At 43.8% G+C, this 20,057-nt stretch overlaps 1 protein-coding gene across 28 annotated transcripts in view; it reads right to left on the bottom strand.

The window, feature by feature from the left end:
- RERE (arginine-glutamic acid dipeptide repeats) overlaps nt 1-20,057 on the bottom strand; it is a 341,620-nt gene that overhangs the window by 262,379 nt on the left and 59,184 nt on the right. For 2 of the 28 annotated variants that reach the window (XM_083752399.1, XM_083752404.1), the window contains exon 1: nt 10,806-11,455. The exons of 22 other annotated variants lie outside the window; for them this stretch is intronic. The gene's annotated coding sequence lies outside the window, so the exon portion shown is untranslated. Of the gene's footprint in view, nt 1-10,805; nt 11,456-18,980; nt 19,148-20,057 lie in introns of those variants that run through there. 4 more of the 28 variants (XM_083752400.1, XM_083752417.1, XM_083752416.1 and 1 more) reach the window with 4 other exon arrangements.

Below are 20,057 nucleotides of genomic sequence, written 5' to 3'. Positions count from 1 at the left end.
TGAAATTCTTCCAACAGACGCCACATTTTCCATGCTCTTCACTTCTTACCTGGGCTTGACAAACAGACTAAGGCATTCCTTCATGCGTATCAGTAACAGTGCATTACTTAGAAGGGGTTTTGAAGGACCAAATGTTCCAGTGAATTAAATATTTTGCCAGCCAGGGATATTATTATTATTATTATTATTATGAACAATCCCCCATTGCAGACTCTGGTCCCAACTATATTCAAAACATTCACAGCTGCACAAGCAGCAAGAACATGCCAATTGTCCTATTTATAGTGCAAGCTTTCAAAGGGTGTTCCTCTTTGACATGGAATTTCTATAGCAAGCAGCATCTTGGAGAACAGTGTACATTTGGAATTTTGTCTTGTGTGTTGATGGAAAGCGCTATCTAAGCAGAAATGGTAAAAGCTGAACCCACAACAGCTTATGGGAATCCAATCTCCAGAAAAAGAAAACTCTATGAAGACAAACACTTAGGCTTTCTGTCATTTTAATTTGTGAGCCACAATTCCCAGAGTTTTCTGGGAAGAGAGACTGATTGTTAAAACGCTCTGGGAATTGTAGGCCTGTGAAGGAAAAAACTCTCAGCACTCATAACAAACGAAAGCTCCCAGGATTATTTGGAGGAAGTCATGACTATTTAAGGCGGTATGATACCGCTTTAAATATGTAGTGCAGATGGAACCGAAGTTCTTGTGAATGCTGTGTTCTATTTATTTACAAACTGTGATGGCCTTTGACTTAGAACAGAGAGTTCCTATATATGGTTCTCTTCTCGTAAGTGGTACATACGGGTGAGAAGGCAATGAATTATTTGCAAGGCTGCAGAAAGTGGATAGGTCTAGATCAGTTGTCTTCAACCTTTTCAAAACCAGGGCCCACCTTTAACCCAAACATGCATTTGGGAACCCACTCCTTAATTGTCTACAATGTATTTGTATGGTAGCAATGCTGCTGTCTTAGGTTTGGCTGAGACCCAATAGTGGGTCCCAACTCACCTGTTGAAGACCTCTTGTCTCTCTTCTTGTTTTTCTACAAATGCTTTTTTAAACTGTGCAATTGGAAGCGAGCCCACCAACATGCTTTGAATATGCAAAACACTCTCAAAATATATATATATATTTAAAAGAGCCAAACTTTTCCTCTTTTTTTGAAGGAAGAGGCAAACAGCCATAATGTGTTGAAATAGACTGCAGCCAATTTTCATACAGTATTCATAATTACTTTATTACACTGTGCACAGGTAATCAGCCTCCAAATGATCCAATAACCTTGGCTTGCTCATAACTCCCCTGCGCTAGGCTTCACAGGCGAGGGAAGAGAAAACCGAGCAAAACACAGTATGTTTTGACTACTTATAAAAGCAAGTTCTCTAGGGAATGCACTGCCAGATTTAAAGAGAGGGATTTTCCCTCGACTGCTCAAGGCTTACAGTCTCCTACATTCTCCCTCAATCATTTCCTTTGCACTGTCTTGATACTGCCTTGTAACATAACCACCTGCTGTGGGCATTCATGCTTGCTAAAAAAATATATTAAAAAACGAGCAATCACAGAAATCATCATGCTGTGGGTAAATATAAAATCAGGAGTCCTTGCATCCAACCTGAGATTTTCAAGAAGGAAGAAAATAATCTTTTTTTTCCTCCTGCACTCACAAGAGAAGAAAATTGAATTAGAATTACACATTGATCTTGATGGGGGGCATCTTTAGCGTATCAGTTGGTTCAACTCAAAGCAAATAAATGACTGTAGGACAGGGACTTCCAAAGGTTGCTGGATTTGCTGGACACTTCAATACATCATCATTTGCACTCCACAGTAATTAATGCTAAACAACAACACACCCCTCCACTCTATACCCAATCCCTAATAATGACTCACTGGAATTCACAGCCACAGATGGAGCAGAAAGCAATTAAGCCAAATTCATGAAAGGATGGGCTTATCAAGGGCTATGATAGCAAAATGGAGCCCCCGTGTTCAGAAGGAGGTACAGACAATAAACAGGGGAGAGCTGTTGCCTTCAAGCCCCAGAGGTATGTAATGGAAACAGGATGCTCAGCTAGATGCACTTTTAGTTAGATCCAGCAGGACTCCTCCTTTTTCACATTACAATCCCCACTTTATTCATAAGAATGCACTCAAATGCTGGCAGGGATGGGTGGGTGTGCATCCTTTTTAAATCAATTATTGTACTGCCTTAGAGTACACTGGGGCAGTTAAAGCGTAATTGAATCCAGGATAAGTTATCAGTTCTGGGCAAGGGAACCCAAGTGACCAGCTCCTGCAAAAGTGAACTTACATACATGGGCTCAAATTCAGCATGGAAGGCCTAATAGCCTAAGGAAAGCGGGAGGTGAGACATACATCAAATTCTCCAGCCACTCAAGAGGGATCACAAAATCAAGTGTTCACACCTCAGTGTTACAGAATCAGTCTTTTTTTTTGGGGGGGGGGGTGAGAAAAAGCATGCTGCATACAAGGTCCAATACATCCTCATGGGGGTGGGGGGCATAATTGCTTTCCTAAGACACCAGATCCCTAGCAAAGGCTTAAGGAGGATTCCCACAGCCTAAAACTAAGCAAGAAAGGGATATTCAGCTCCTGAAGAGATTATTCAGCTTCTCCACATCAGTATTTCCAGTCCATTCAGACCCCATACTAGGACAGTTTCAAAGTAGATGGTGCAGAAATACAGTTCTGGTCGCCTCTCTTCCAAAGGTATATAGCAGAGTTGAGAAAGGTTCAAAAAAGAGCAGCCAAAATTATGATGGAGTGACTCGCTTATGAGGAAAAGTTACAACTTTGAAGTTGTTTTTTTCCTTTTTTTCCTTTAGAGAAAAGGCAAGTACAATGTGAGGTTACAGAAATAATTGTGCATAGTGAAAAGAAAGTTTAATTTCCTCTCTCAGAACCCTAGAACTTGGCGACACCCAGCAAAGCTAAGTACTAGAAGATTCAGGACAGACAAAAGAAAAGGCTAATTCACACACAAGACACAGTTAAATTAGGGAATTTCCTTCCACAAAAGGCAGTGGTGGCCACCAACTTGGATGGCTTTAAAAGATGAGTAGACAAATTCATAGACACCTTGAGGGCTATGTTCTACCTCCACTGCCAGAGCAGTATGCCTCTGAATACCAGTTGCTAGGAATCAAAAATGAGAGCATTGTTGCACTCAGGCCTGGCTTGCAGGCTTTCCATTGGCATTTGGTTGGCGACAGAGTACAGGATGCTGACCAGATGGGCCACTGCGCTGATCCCAAAGGCTCTTCTTATGTTATGTTCCAAAGCAGCCAATGCTGTGACACTGTGAGGCACGTAAGTGATACTGCATATGGGCCAGTGGCCACAAACCATGGGCAATAAGGCACACGTGGGACCTTTAGCTTTCTCTGGATTGTGCCCATCTCCTGCAAGGTAACAAGAAAAACCTAAAATCTTTCAGAATACCAACGGCCATCCTTTGAAGCAGCTCAACCTTAAAGCAAAACTTTGAGGCCTTTCATGTTCAGCTTTGGTAGAAGAGTGTGTCTAGACTTTGGAGGGGGGAGGAAAGAGGGCACAGCAGCAACCACGTCTAACTTCTAGGAATTAAGACTGCAACGCAACCAAGTCTGGCACAGAACCTTAGGTTGTTGCACCTAAATTATAACCATTTTCACAGAAGAAGCTAATCACAATGAATCATTCCTGGGAAAATTTGCACTCTTACTTCCCCCTCGAGGAAGTGTGCAGTCATGCTGCTAATGTAGAATTTACAGCTCTCATTTCCCCCATACTTTTGCGAATGGTGGGAAGAGAAAAGATTCTCTCCCTGCTGTCAGATGAGAAGTTGTCCTTAATAATAGAAACAAACACAAACCCATGGTGTTTCAGGGAAGCTTTTATGCAAGAACTGAGACCTTATCTTGGCAAGAGCAAAAGAAAAATAGATTTATATCAGCCATTCACACCTTTCCCTGACACTATGAGTCCCTGCAGTACATCACAAGGACAAAATTAAAAGGGGGGGGGGGGGGAGAGAACACTTATCTCACCTGCCAGGAAAAACATTTGTAAAGTGAAAATATATGACTCTTGGGAACAGGATGGATAAAATTCTATACCTGCATTATAATGCTGTTTCAACCCATTTCCAGCATACCCTCCTGGTAAACTGAGAATTCTCTCCCATAGCAATGTAACAAACCTTCAACCCAATAAAAACACCAAAAAAGACTAATGCAGTCATCTTTCTGGGTCCTGGAAATCATGGTTTGCAAAGTGGGAATCAGCCTCATGAAAAATGCACTTGCCCCCACACCCATCTTGTAAATCAAAGACTGCAACCCTGATATGAAGTGAGTCTGTAAACTATGGCTTATTAGGGAACCTTGTTTGCATTGGTACATGCGTATCCTCAAGCCAAAGTTAATGTTGGGAAGGGGAAAGGAGCTCACCTCCAATTGCCAGGCAGTCAAAATATAGTACATTTCTTTTGTGGTCTAATGATTTTGCATATACCATATTTTTCCATGTATAAGACTAGGTTGTTTTCCTTAAAAATAATGTCAAAAATTAGGGGGCGTCTTATACATGGATATATCTCCCCTCATTTTTAAAAATCTGAGTCCCCTTATACAGTAATTCTTTGTGATCTTTACAACAAAAAGACAAGACAAGCCTTTATTGTACCCACATTACACATGGGGAGGCTGAGACAGAGGCAGTGGCTTACCTGTAACCATACCTTCTCTCCCTCCCCACAGAGGTATCATTACTGAGCTGAAAACTGAACTGAGGACTTAAAGACTCTTGCCTTTAAATCATTTCTAAATATTTAATTTTGGCTCCCTACTAACACTCTTTTCCCCATGCTTTCAATACCTGAACCTTGACAGCTTGCACCACAAAAACCAGGTGTGAAAGTGACTATACAGGCTCGACAGCCATTTTGCAGCATGATTACTAAATATGCATATCACAAATTATCCTCTGGCTCATTTTCATAGTTGACAAGATAGCCGTCTGCCCAGACATTGCACCATAGATGGGAATCTGTTTTAAATTCTTGCCAGGGTTTGCAACCAGGATATGGCCTGAGGACGACACTATTATTAGCCAGCATTTTTACATTATCACTAAATAACCTGATGGGGAGAGAGTGAAGACACCTGTCAACAAGGCAGAAGGCACCCTCAGGAGGCATTTCGCTTGAAGTCTGCTTGTCAAACATGCAGTAGTTATTTACTGCGTTCGAGGGGAAAGCGGGTATACAAAGAGCTGACTGCAAGCTTACATTTTACCAGCAAGGGTCCAAGTGCATGGCTGATCAACTGCAGGCTTGTGATTGCCCTAGAAATTGCTGAACTCTCCCTTCTTCATGCTTCACTGCTCCACATTCTTTTAAATATTTTTATAATCAAGGAGTCAAAATGTTGGCCCCTGCCTAACATGCAAAGCAGCATAAGCCACACATGAACAGGAAACCCACAATATAGCTCAACAGTAGAGCACACATGCATCACATACAGCAGGCCCCTAGATCAATTGTTGGTATCTCCAGTTAAAAGGCTGAGGAAGCAGGGGACGGATGGAAAGACTCTTGTCTGAGACCCTGGGGAGCTGCTGCCCATCAGAATAAAAAGCCCTGGGGTAGGTAGACAAATAAATTCAACCTGCTATAAGACAGCTTCTTCCTATGTGTCTAACAACAACTGCAACCATCTCACACAACTTTCTGCAAGTTTCACTCCATGTCCAAGAGACTGACCCATTAGGATGAATGGAGCGCTGCAACACCAACCTCAGCCAGCTCCTATCTACTTGCCTTCTTAAATGCATCCAGTCAATTTCCTCCACTTTAGATAGAACACAGCAAGGAGAAAGATGGGGAGCAAAGTAGAAATAGCTGGCACTGCCTGTCATTCACTCTGCCTTATGCTGGCTTTGCTTGCCTTCTGCCCCAAGACTCTCATACAATGAGTCTCATACCTGTTACCACAGTAAGGCAACACCTGCCCTGAGATTAAGCAACAGAAGCTGTGCCCAGCAAAAGCCCTATAGTTATAGCCTATGCTATAGTTTTTAATCTGACTCACTTCCCTGCATTGCTAAATGGCTCCATGCCCCACACAGACACAAATCCTATTTCCTACACCAACGTAAGGTAGGAAGGGTGAGATAGACAAAACTTTCTGCTCCTCATAGTGAGGTTTCTTCAAGCCATTCATAATTTCTCTGAAGAACTGCCCTACCGTAACATTCACCTGCCTCTCCTACTGTATGGCTTGCTACCAATTAATCAGGTCTCCTGTCAAGGCACCCTATTAGCTGTATGTACAAACAAATTTCATGCATGCTGAACCTTGCAGGTTTGGCCAGTTGCTCACCCTCTCCCCAACAATCTCTTCCACAGCATACATGCCTTTATCGCACCAATGACTGAGGTGCTTCCAGAATATGCAAAAGGACAGCAACATTTGCTGCTGGTTGAGGCATACTGCTGAACCAACAATATGCAATAGAGGAATATTAGAAGCAATTGAGTCCTGACCCAAAGTGAAGGGACTGAAAGCAGTGCCTGATGCTGCAACATTGCTGAAGGTAAGCAGGTGCGGAACTAATCAGTCTTTCCAATGAGAGGCCCTCTGAGGTTCCACATAAGAACAGGATACAATTATTTTTTAAAAATATGGATTTTGTGTTTGCATAATTTTAAAAAATCAAAATAAAAGGTTCCTCAGAAACATCATTTAAGAGCAGAAAGCTACTGTCACACCTACATCCCAAGTCACCCTCACCCCCCCCCCCATCTGCTTATACCCTGCATGGTATGTCTTTGCTAGCCTCTTCACAATGTCACTGATGTGCTGCTTCTAGTTTCATTTAAAATACCTTTTCAGAATCTAGGATGAGGCATAAAACTGGCATAGATCCGTATTTCATTTCATTCTCCCAATATGTTCAGCTAATAGACTATCAATGGCTTTTCACCATGTGGCCAAGACAATGCTGAATACCACCTTCCTCTTACCTTTCCTATGAGCTTTCCCAGAGTCAACTGGCTGGGAAATGAGTGCAAGACTAGACGGCCTTAAGGCAATAAATATGGAATCGCAGGGGTGGGGGTGAGCCTTCACTGCTCAGAAGCAATTTGCACCCAAGCTTTCCACAAGCAAATTCCTATCCACTATATCACACCGGTTTCATTTCATGCTATGGTGTACTCAGTGGGTTTTACTCAAAGCTAGTCCTACTCAGGGACGCAGGTGGTGCTGTGGGTTAAAGCCTCAGCGCCTAGGACTTGCCGATCGAAAGGTCGGCGGTTCGAATCCCTGCGGCGGGGTGCGCTCCCGCTGCTCGGTCCCAGCGCCTGCCAACCTAGCAGTTCGAAAGCACCTCCGGGTGCAAGTAGATAAATAGGGACCGCTTACCAGCGGGAAGGTAAACGGCGTTTCCGTGTGCGGCTCTGGCTCGCCAGAGCAGCGATGTCACGCTGGCCACGTGACCCGGAAGTGTCTCCGGACAGCGCTGGCCCCTGGCCTCTTAAGTGAGATGGGCGCACAACCCCAGAGTCTGTCAAGACTGGCCCGTACGGGCAGGGGTACCTTTACCTTTACTAGTCCTACTCAGAGCAGCCCCACTGAAATTAATGAACATGACTAACTTGCACCCATGAATATTAACCAGTCTCCTCTGAGTAAGACTCAGTTGGCTACAACCCAATAAAAAGGCATGTGTCAACAGGCTGTCCCACAATTTAGGCTTCCAGATCCAGATATCCTAGACTTAAAAAATAAATAAACCCTGATGTGCCCTGGGCAGCTGTGCTTCTCGGGGCCTTGACAACTGCTCAAGTATGCATCTCTGAACAACAGACCCTGGCTACTGGAAGACACATCCTTACCCCTGAACTGTTTCTATGCCAGCTGGTTATTATAAGAATGACTGTTTAAGAATTGGTGGCAGAGTTTATTGGGTTTTTCTCCTCTTCCCTCCTTGTCCCGTTCCCCTTGTGTGTGTGTTTTTGTTTCGTTTCAGATTGTAAACCTACAAGCTGGGACTGAATGTAAGCCACTCTGGGAGCCTTTCTGGCTGAAAATAAGGGTTAAAAATCCTCTAAATACGGTAAATAAATGCTGGCTTCCTAGGCATTGACCAGGTGGCTAGAACAGCACTAAACATGACTATGCAAACAGGTTTACCAAAGGGGGGGGGGAGGAATAGAGATATTTCCTGTCCTTCACCACCATCTCTCTGCCAAACCAAAGGAGCTTTTAAGAAACACACACAAAATGAGCCATTAGTTACCAACAGCAGGAAACAAAAGCCTGTCTAGTGCCCATCACATGAATTAAAAAGGGGGAGGGAGAAAAGGAAGTGTCAGCAAACTCCACCAAGCAATTCCAGGCAACCTCCAGTGTATGGTACACTACATTACCAAAGAGTCAATGCATTCTGACATAACAGCTGTACGCATTGTTACATTAATTAAAATAAAAAGGCTAACCCACATCTCAGGCAAGCGATTCGCTGAACCCTGCCAGCATTTCCTCAAAAAAATGATCTATAAATTTAAGGAGCAAGTGGACTGGTTATAACCAATACAACAGTAGACTGGAGGGGTTAGGGGAAGCATGTGAGAAAACAACCGCCTCTGTTTGAGTATTTTTTTTTATTCTCTCTCTCTCTCTCTCTCTCTCTCACACACACACACACAGGCAGAGAGAGAGAGAGAGAGAGAGAGAGAGAGAAGCCCCACGCTATAAACTAGGAGAAAGCACACAAAGGAAGTGGCAAGAGGGAGAGATTACGTCAGCCCTCGCCTCAATTCATAAATGTGAACCACAGAACAAGGCAAATTCTAAATGGCCCTCCCTCTCAGGGATCCTGCTTAAAAAAGGGAATGCACACACACAGAGTCAGGGCTTAAAAATATGCTACTAAACAGCACACGCTGATGCATCAACTTTCAGTAGCCACAGGGAGGGGGGTGGAAGAGAGAGAGAAACCCCACAGTGTAATCCTAGTGAATTCTATCCTGCAGCCAGATCAAATAACATTTGAAGAACAGCCCGCCAAGCTCACAGAGGCTGCCCAAGCAGAGTAACAATAAACACTGAAGAATCCTGGATTGAAGACACACACACAGGTCGCAGGGATTTGTTACCAAATAGCACACTCCTAAATTACATGAGGGGAAAGAGAAGAGAGGTGGATCCAAATGGAAATCTCTTAATTCCCTAGCTGCTGTTAAAGATCTTTTATTTTTATTTTAAAAAAGGGGGAAGAAGATATCTGTGCAGTGTAATTTCTTACTAGGAAACTGGGGCTGTTTTGAAAAGTATGGACTGCCTTTAAACAGCAATTCAGCCCCCACCCCCTGAATTGCAGAGCTGGTTGCAATCCTGGAACTAATTGCCTAGAGATCAATGCCTTTAACACTATAATTATGTCCCCCTCAGTTTCTAAGACTTTCAATCCTGCTTAAATTAACTTCTTTCCCAGAAATGCACAACCAGAAGAATATAGCATTTCTAACCAGACTTTTTTGTCCTCTAAATATTAAAAAGACCAGAAACATGTTAACAACAACAAAAGGATAAACAAGACTTCACAGAGAAACAATCCCTCCAGTTCTCTAGATTCCCTTTCTGCCCATGGGGCTCAGTCCCAGAGCAAGTGGATGGAAGGCTCCTGTCAACTGCCATTTGGGTTCATGTATCATTAAAAAATCCCACATGGCTGAAAGGAGGCCATCCAATCACACATACGCACAGCACCCCATGTAGGGCAAAGCCACATGCCCTCCAGAGAAGCTGAAAACAAAATCCCAATTGTAATGAACAAAAGCAGAGCTGGTTTCTGTCTCGGGAAACAAGAAGTGGTTGAGCGGGTCTCCCTGTCACATCAACTGAGAACAAAGTTGAGTCAATATTATAAAAAGGGCCTTTTAGACTGAGCTGGGCACCAATTAAAAAAAAACATAAAAGGCATTCCAGTACACACTTCTGCTACACTCCAGCAAGTAGAGTGAAAGATCCCCCTCTACCCCCCCCCCCCGATAAAACAAGAAAACCTGCACTGCAAACTTCTCTTGGATTTTTTAAAACAACAACAAAAAAGCTTAGCAAGCTTTTGAAGTTCCACCTAGCTTAGTACAACCTTTTGTTGTTGTTGCTAAACTTGTGTGGGAACAGAAATGTACAGAAGTAAAAAAAACAAAAAGATTCATTTTTAAATCCCCTGACAAAAAAAAGGGGGACTTGTAACCTTAAAGTGTTCTGGAACAGTGCCCTGGGCCAATAATAGCTAACACAATACCTACCAAGCAGATCCAAGTTTCCTTGAAATTATTTTCTCTCCCCTCCTCCTCCCGCATTTCTAAGCTATTACAAATTAAGTGGAAGGAGTCAAGTGTTTTATCTACCCAGCTGGTGATATGTTTTTATTGTTGTTTTTCTTAAGTTATTTTTTCTCCCTCTCTCAAGGCTGGGGAAATCCGAAGCCACACTCTAGAGGAAACTCAACTTGATTGTGATCTCTCTGTCTCCCATTCACACACAAACACACACCCTTCAATGTAAACATCACTTAGGCAATCCAGGGAGATGACCCCACGCTTCGGGGTGCGACCCCAACCTCAAACTGCACATTAAGTTGCCTCATCTTCACACAAGGAACCTAGTCTTGAGGGGGGATCCCCCCCCCAAAAAAGACATGTGCGTGCGAGTCAGCCAGACCCACCCGCTTTAGCAAGCCCACCCCCCCCCCACCCCCAGGCCAGGCGGCACACACTGGCTCACTCACCCCAGCCAGCCTTGGACTTTCCGCTCGGCAAAGAACAACAAGGAGGAGGAGAATTCCTGGAGATGCGGGGCCAAGGCAACCAGCCTGCAATCACAGCAGCTGTTTCAGTCTGACCCCGGCGGACCTCGAGCTGCTTCTCCAGGGCACGCAGGAAAGGAAGAGGGAGCTGCTGCTGCTGCTACTGCGTTCAATCCCACATGCAATGCCCATGGAGGAGGGAGGAAGAGGAAGGAAGGAGGAGGAGGAGAGGGGAAGAGAGAAAGAAAAGAAGGGGGCCAGAGGAGAAAGAGGGAGAGAGAGAGAGATGCACTTGGCGAACAAAAGGAGGCCCCCGCTTCACTGCAGCGCCGCTGCTGGGCCAGGCAGTGGTGCGGGCGAGAAGAGGAGCAGCAGCAACGGCGGCATTGCCCGGGCCGGAGAAGGATCCCGACTGGAGGAAGCGGCTGCGGCGGCAGCTCCCTGCCTTGGCGCGGCGGGCTGCGCTCCCCGGGCCCCTCCGCGGCACATCCACCAGCCGCCCTGCTTAGCTGCCGCTCCTCGGTCGCAGCCACCTCCACATGCCTCTGTGTGACCCAGTCGCTTTTGCTTTCAACCCAGACACCAGGAGAGGGAGAGAGAAGCACAGCCTCCCAAAGACAACAAGCGGCGGCGCGCGGGAAAACCCGGAGCGGAGTCCAGCAGCCTGGCGCTGCCTCCCGACCGGGCTCAGTGCAAAACGGCGGGCGGGCGGCCCGGCGGGGGCCACCGACTCGCAGCCAGCCAGCCCCCTGGCTCCGTGCTGACCAGGGCCAGTAGGATGCCTGGGCTCACGGGCTGCTCGACATCCTTGCCAATGTTGGGCGATGCGAGCGAGCGCGCACAGCTCCTGCCTCCCTTCCTAGATTTCTCTCCCCCCGCCCCAATCCGAGCCGGAACAGGGAGAAGCTGGCTGGGTGATTGATGGCGGCTCTTTAATAGCGTGGTCAGCTAGAAAATGCATCTGCAAGCAAGATATTAAAGAGGCAAAGCATCCCCGCGAGTGATCTGCCGCTGCTCACATCCGAGCGCGAGCGAGATGCAGCAGCAGCCCAGGAATATTAATGCAAAAGCAACCTTCTTCCTTCTCTCTCTCCCTCCCCCCCCCCAACCTTCCTGCTTCGGTTCTCACAAATGCAGATCAAACACTCACACGGCGTGGAAGAGACGCAGATCAAAAAGCAGAGAGGTGGAGGAACATTTAAAACGGCGGGGGCGGGGGGAGAAAAGAAAACGGGACAAATAACGCTGAGGATGGGAAAAGCAAAAAATGCCAATTTAGTGGCACATTAGAGGCATCATGGCTACACAGAGGGATTGGTTTGCAGTTGATTCAACCAGTAAGCCATTTTGTTAAAATCCACCTACACCACCGGCCCCCTTTTTGCACGGGAGAGGAGAATAAATATCCATCTGTCAGCGGACGCTCCCTTTTAACATTACACTGGAGAAGAACTACACCTAATACAATGTGAGATGTACTAATGCAGGTGCACCCACACACCCCATGCCAGCTTTGTTTTCAAACAAAACATGGCATTGCACTGGAACAAAAAACCTTTCAACCACCCCTCCCAAACTCATTAATGCAATGATTAGGAAGTAATAAATACAATGATGGTTTTGCCCCTCCCCAAAATTATAGCTGCGTCCACAAACAAAATGCATTCCCCACACTGCAATGCACAGGTAACCAGAAAATGGAGGATTTGTGGACCACCACCAGCACTGTGGGAATAGATAATATAAAAACTCTGTCCTCTTTTCTTTTATTGCGGTTTTTAGCTTCAGCTGTTTAATGCTACCTCAGTACTGCTTTTTAAATGCATAAAAGGAGGTTAAAAAGAGTGTCATGATCACTTTTACACAGGGTCATTTCAAATGCCAAACCTGTTCAGAAAAGGTTCATTGAAATTAATCCCCATGAGCAAGTTTGGTCAACAAATTTCACTGGGCATTCTCTGAGGAAAACTCGGCTTTGAAGTCCCCCCACCAACTCCAAGTAATTTTCAGATTCTGCACACTAAATGTCATGTAAACATTGTGCTCCATAACCATAAATAACTATAATCTGAAACTCATCTTTGCATTTATTCCCCAGGTTTAGAATTCCCATAAGGATACACCAAGAGGATGGGAAGGAAGAGAACATGCCATTGAATTCCACCCAAAACGCCCAGACAGCTGGTAGGTTACAGGAGCAACCAATTCACCTAAGCTAGTGCTCAGTATTTAGGCTAGGTATCCAGGTTTCACATTTATTGCTTATTATTGATTGTATATTTATTGCTTTAGCAGCTGGCATTTTATTTCGACTGCTGTACTCTCAAGGCCTTTGCTAGATTTTTTTTTCTTTTAAAGGTCTGTACTTGAAGCTTTAATCTATTCTGCACCAGCGACAAGCAGCTGCCTAAACCGCCAACCCAGCTAATGAAGTATAACACCCTTTGCCACCCTGAAAGGCCGCCCTGTGATCAATACACTCAGAAAGGCAGCTTGTACTGCAAGCTCTGCTCCCTTGAAAGATCAGCGCCGCACATTAGCTTCTCAATGGGAGCCCATCAGAGGGGAATGTGCTCAGTGAAAATAAGCTTCATAACCAAGAGGCTCAGTGATGGAACTGCACCGGCCAGAGCCAAAAAAAATCAATCCCAGAGTCAAGCGACAAAAGCCGACATTTCATTTAGCCCCTCTTCCAATTTTTTAATCAAGTGTGGCCTGCCACACAGCAAGCCACAGGAAGGACAGATTGCTCCAGCCATGGCTTGATGTAGTGTTTACCTCCCAGCGATTCCAGGAGAATTCTCTCCCCGTCTTACACATATTCAGGCTATGTGAAAAAATGTGTCGTCAATCACCAGCATCATCATAAGTCTGCATGGCAGAAAACGGGCTGGTACGAATGAGAAAGCCTTCTGTAGTTGTAGTCAGAAACGTGTATATTTCTCCTCCAATGAATCTCAGTCTTAACCATTTCTACATAGACACACACATGCCTCTAGGACTCTAGCATGCCTTAGTCCAGCCTTCTTCATTATGAGAAAAAAGACGGGTGGATGTGAGCCAAACAGTTGAGGTGGAAACAGAAATGCTGAAGCTACTATTGCAAGGGGGGGGGGGACCCTTGCTGGACTCACTCTCATCAGCCCCATGGCAATGGAGAATGAGAGCTGTAAACCAACAACTTTAAAAGGGCCATCAGTTTCCCATCCCTGCACTACCGGTAAGTGTGACAATGGCTCATCAAATGTCACAGTCACATGGCAATATAGCACCTCACCCCCTTTAGGAGAATCTTGAAAAATTTGGGGCATGTCACGAAGTGGTGAGTTTGTGTTCTCCCTACTTGCCTACAATAAGGTAAAGAATTCAGATAATTCCTTAGGGGCCTGGATCCACCCCAAAACTGTGCTCTCATTTCCTGAGAGAGACTACAGAATAAAAGGGGACAGCTTTTAACAAAGGATGCTCTACTCAGCTATCTCCAGTCAGGAACACCAACCCTGCCACCTGTCCGTCTGCAAGTGTCTCCATCTCAATACTAGCTTCCCTGAAATGCTTGGAACTATTATTGACCATTTCCAGTAACAACTAAACTGGACAAAACGCATCAGCCAGAAGAGGTGAATGCTACATTTATTGGATCCCTTTCTGGTGCAGAGAACCATGTTGGCTCAAATGCCAATACAGGCTTTTCCAGTAGCTACTGCAGCAGTCAAGTTGGTAATCAAGGAGCAGTGTGAATGCAGCCCCTTGTGTTATCTTGGTCAAGGTATTTAAGATGGTCTTTTTGAGGAAAAACGCTCTCAATTTCTCACAGCACCTTCATGACTCCCTAATATTACAATGTTCCTTTCCTTCTTTTGGCTCAAGTGTTTGAAACATTGCATAGGTTCTAGAGACACAGTCTAAATAGAGGGTGCACAGGGAAGAATGGTGAATTATAAACTTATATTCTTAAACAACATTGTATTTCCAATAGAAAAGCAGATAATAAGCTTAGAAGGATGAGAAAGCAACATACATGACATCTCTAGACAGTCTCACAGAATTGTTTCTTAACAACATTATATTACTAAATCGCACTTCTATGGCCACACTTGAAAAGTGAAATGACTTGCCAAAAGAGGTCCATCTCATTACTTCTCTGATGGCCCTTCTGCTGGTGTTGCATTTGGCCTGTCAAGGTATGAATCTCCCTGATTTGTTATTTGTTCTATTATATCCTCTTTGTTTATTTTATATTTTATTGGGGGCTACAACATGCAGATTCAACTGTAGGCTGCCTTAAGAGCAAGGTAAAAAAAAAAAAGCTTTACTCAACCAACAAACAAAAATTGAAATTTCCTCCCCAAGTCAGTTCTAGAAAGAGAAAACAGAACTGTCAGAAGAGATGTAGGGTGGTAATAGTGTCAGATCTTGCAAACAGTCTCTCAAGCACTGTATGAAGCACATGCAGCAAATCTGACTCAGCAGATTTACACCCTGCATTCCTGCAAATAGCTCAAGATGGCATACATGGTGCTACCACCCAATTTACCTCAACAACAACTGATGAGGTAGGTTAGGCTGAGAGATCATACATGATGGCCAAAGGTTATCCAGACAACCTCATGCCTGAATAGGCAACTGAACACACATTTCAATTCAATAAAGTTTCAATAAAGTTTCAGTTCAATAAAGTATTCCTAGTTTGGCATTTTAACTGCTATACAAAACTGGCTCCCTGTAGCACTTAGATGTGAACCCATTACTATTTTAGATTCAGCAATGATGTGCATTGATATTTGTGCATCTAAGGCTATGTGCACACCATGCATTTAAAGCACCCCCCCCCCAAGAAGCCTGGGAACTGTGGTTTGTTAAGGATCCTGGGAATTGGAGGTCCGAGGTGGGTAAACTACAGTTTCTAGGATTCTTGGAGGGGGGGTATGCGTTTTAAATGTGTAGTGTGTGTACACAGCCACAAAAGTCAAAAATGAATTAGGAATCCAGTCAATTCTTCAAAGATTTGAACAGATTTCCACTTAAAATTAGTTTAAAATTAAACCAGCTGCAAGCAAGAGCAATCTGGCTAAAAAAAGGATCCACATTCCTCAGAGTATCACAGAAGAAATAAATCATAGGAGAAAACATCAACAGACTGAAGTGGTAGATCATATAATAGCTAGGGGTGTTTATGGTTAAACAGCAATACCCCTTAAAACACATGCATGCTTGCAAGCACGCTCACACAATCAGCATGACTGCCTGATGCTGAGTAAAGGCCACTCCCAATCCTGAGCAGAAAGAAATCCAGGCCGTGTTTCAGTGCGGCCTCCATTTATCAAAACAACCCTGTCATGTTGAGTACCATTAACAGATAATGAAAGGAGACAAGGGATGCAGTTACAAGCAAAGCACTCAGCCTTGTACAGGCCTAAGCATGCAGCCAAGTGAGCTGACATCTGACTTTATTATAAGCATTATAATTAAATAGAATACCTAGTTTAAGTAACATTAAGGTTGTGACACAAACCAACAAAAGCTGGGGAAATTCAAAGTAAAGCTTTGACACACTGTCATTAACTCCTGCTATTTGTAGGAGAGGAGAGAAAGAGAGAGAAAGTGCATTTTTGAATAAGATAACGTGTGTGTTTGAGAGAGAAAATAACCTAAACAGGTGAACACAGATTGCTTCAACGACTGAAAAGTCACCTATAACCTTAAATACTCTGTATGCTTGATATGTTTGCTCCCTGGTTTTCAAACCTGGGCTTCCTTGTATGTTTATCAGGGGTCCCTCAACAAAGAACCTCAGTAAATGGAAGGCAAGCTTCTCTGAAAGGCATTTTGCCTGTGATCAATAGTCGTCGCTTGGGATGTGCAGGTGATGGGAAAACATTCAGCCTGTTCTAAGGCACATTCTCACAGTTCCCACTGGTCCACTGATACAATGAGAGTCCTGGCCAGCCTTTTACAAGATTCGAGGCCTGGTCTATACATACCTTATTCTTCTGTGGAAAAACCTCCCTGCAATTAGAAAATACCCTACGAGCTTTCTTTCTACTCTCAGGGAGTACTTTATGGAGAGAGGGCTCTCGTACATTAAGGGAGCAATCACAAGTATAATCTCCCCCTCCCCACCTGCAATGTGAAGTCCTACTGACACTATCAAGTCAGACCATTGGTCCACCCAGCTCAGCACTGTCTACACTGGTTGAGCCAGTGTATCCCAGGCAGAAGTCTTTCCCAGACTCACCTTGCACCCATTCAAAATTCTATCACCTCATTTCATTGGAAACATTAGCTAGGTCTGGGACTTTGCTGCATGCACTAATATAGAAAGGATTCCCAGAAAGCGGAACATTTCAAAACCACTGGCATACATAAACACACTGCACCACATCAGACGGGGACCGGAGGCGGGGCGAAGGCTTGCCAAAAAGCACAGAACAGCCCACAAAAACATTCAATGGTATGCAACCAAGGTGCTACTTTCTGCACAGAGAGCACAGAAATAACTTCTACCTTCTTGCAAGAGCTTTAGTACACCTGAAGAACATTAAATGGATATATACTCCCAATATCTATTGGGTAACAGCCATTCTCAGAAATTCCTTCTGAGAGAATTAGCTCTTATCAAGGCATGCATAAATACTTCACCTAGTAGACAAACTGTGCCAAGAGGAGGAGACAGCTGCTTAAAGGCTACCAGATAAACATACTTCAGCAGGGAATACTAATTGTAAGAGCACTTTGCCTTATCAGACAGATCACATTAGAAATGCATTATTAAAATTTACTAAGCACTTAAAAGCTGAACAGCTCACTATAGTTGGGGGGGGGGCACCCAGAAAGAAATGGAATGGGGGTGAGTGGAGAAAAGAGATCACAGCTTACAACCTCTATGGCCTTCAGAACAAATTTCACACGCTTTGTTTAGTGAACACAATTTGCAGTAACTGGAGAAAGTTTGTTAAATCCATTATCAAGAACAATGGAGATGTGATCTTGACAAATGTTGTTAAAAACAGGTTTGATGTGACGCTTTGTTGCTGCACGACCTGGAATCTGACCAAGCAAACCTGCTTAACTCATACCAAACAGAGCTTAAGGATTGCCAAAAATCTACCTCCCTACCCCCAGTTAGGTTACATCTCATTCTAACTTTTTATTAATAACTAGGGGCTGCTGCCCATGCTCAATCAGCTCACCACCCCATCCATCCCACACCTGACTAAACAGGTACAACACAGGCCCCTGCTCATTGTCTTCACCACTATGGTGAGCTATACTGTATTTATATTTAAATTAAAGCAATTATCTCCAAAGTTCAGATCCTGAAGCTGAGACTCCAATACTTTGGCCACCTCATGAGAAGAGAAGACTCCCTGGACAAGACCCTGATATTGGGAAAGATTGAGGGCACAAGGAGAAGGGGACGACAGAGGACGAGATGGTTGGATGGTGTTCTCAAAGCTACTAACATGAGTTTGACCAAACAGCGGGAGGCAGTGGAAGACTAAACAACAACAACATCTCCAAATTTGCACCTATACATAAAAATTACCATATGCAAATCAGTGTCCTCTTTTTCTTTGGATGCATAAGTAATCACTCTACTCTCCCCACCCCATGGAACCTCAGAAAACTGTCTTACAACTTTTTGCCCACACAAATTTGTAAGGGCACGTGATGTATTATCCGGCTACTTCCCAAGCCCTAAAGTGCACAGATATTTTACATATTGGCAAGTATTATGGAGGATGATCTGCCTTTCTAAGCTAAAAATTTCCCAAGTGCCTTGCAAATAGTGAATTTTTTTAATTAAAAAAAATAGCAAAAAAAATCCTAGACATGTTTTCTTGTGAGTAAGACTCACTAGACACTATGGAACTTTGCTTCTGAGAAACCACTCCCAGGATTTAGCTATATAGACATTTTATTGTGAAATCCAACAAGCCAGTTAAAAGATGTTCATTAACGACTTCCCGCTAGAGTTAATACCCCACTCAGCACATGGTTCTGCTGTGGGAAGCCATGACAGTTAAGCCGGTCTGACACAATATGAGGTTGGTACAACAGATGTGGTCTACGTTTGTTCTCCAAAATGTTGGCACCAACCATGTATTTCTTTATCCAAATAAAGTAAGCAACACTCAAAGCTTCTTTACACACATGCACTGCACATTTCTCTCCTTGAAACCTTTTTTCTGCTTTCTTATCAGTAGCCTGCTTCTGCCTCTCGCTGCGTCGAGTCATCTCAATTCTCCTTTTCAGCTGGCTGTACTTTGAAAGCTCAGCAGGTACTGACTGTGGTCTTGTCTTTTTTAATATCTCGCCACCAACTGTCACCACCACCCTGGCGCCCACAAGAGAAACTGGCAGTTTTAGAATATTGCATAAAGAAGATTCCACAGGTCACAGCACCAGTAACTTAAAAATAATTTTCACTATTGTTATTATTAATTTCAAAAGGGGAAGGAATTTGTCTCACTTCTAACTTCTAACATGGGATGCTTTGATTCCATCCCAAACTACAACTCCAGAGCAAATGGTGTATGTTTCCTTTTAGCACTGTCTATGAAAACCATGAAGCTAAAAGTGAGTCTATTTAACCCCAGGATCTTCCAGGGCTGGAAAAGACCCAAACACCTCATCAGTCAGAAGTCTGAAATCTTGGCATTGGCACCTAATAATCCTCCTTGACTCCTCATGCAAAGGGCCGGTGCCAATTTCTAATTTTTTGGCAACTATGGAAAGGAGGTAGGGAGGAAGCTAAAATATTTCCAACCTTGAAATGTTCTATTAATTCTCCATGAATATGCCACCCAAAATCATAGTTAAATATGAAGTACCCAAAATGCATTATTACTTTAATATAAAAAGTAAAACTTTAGGACTAATCTCCCTCATCATAACCAGAGCATTTAAAATGCTGTCTCAAGTGTTCACATAAGTATTCATGGTGTTAATTATTAAATTAATATAAAAAAATCAAAATTTTGATAATCACAAGGACCCCATACAATAGGACAATATTATTCCCCTCTAATGATGATGATGATGATGATGATGATTTATCACCCACTCTTCATCCCAGGGTCCCATGGCAGGTCACAACAATTTAACATACAACCTTAAAAAAGGACTTACCACCACAAGAATAGAGGGGTCCTAAAATCTGCATATCAAGTGTCAAAGGCCAGGGTAAAGAGGTAAAGAGATGCATCTTCAGCACCTAGATGGTGAGCC

This window comes from Podarcis gaigeae (genome assembly GCF_964106915.1).
Source record: "Podarcis gaigeae genome assembly, chromosome: 8".
Taxonomy (NCBI): Eukaryota; Metazoa; Chordata; class Lepidosauria; order Squamata; family Lacertidae; genus Podarcis; species Podarcis gaigeae.
The sequence above is the reverse complement of the archived record's forward strand: the minus strand, read 5'-3'. Positions and strand labels throughout refer to the sequence as shown.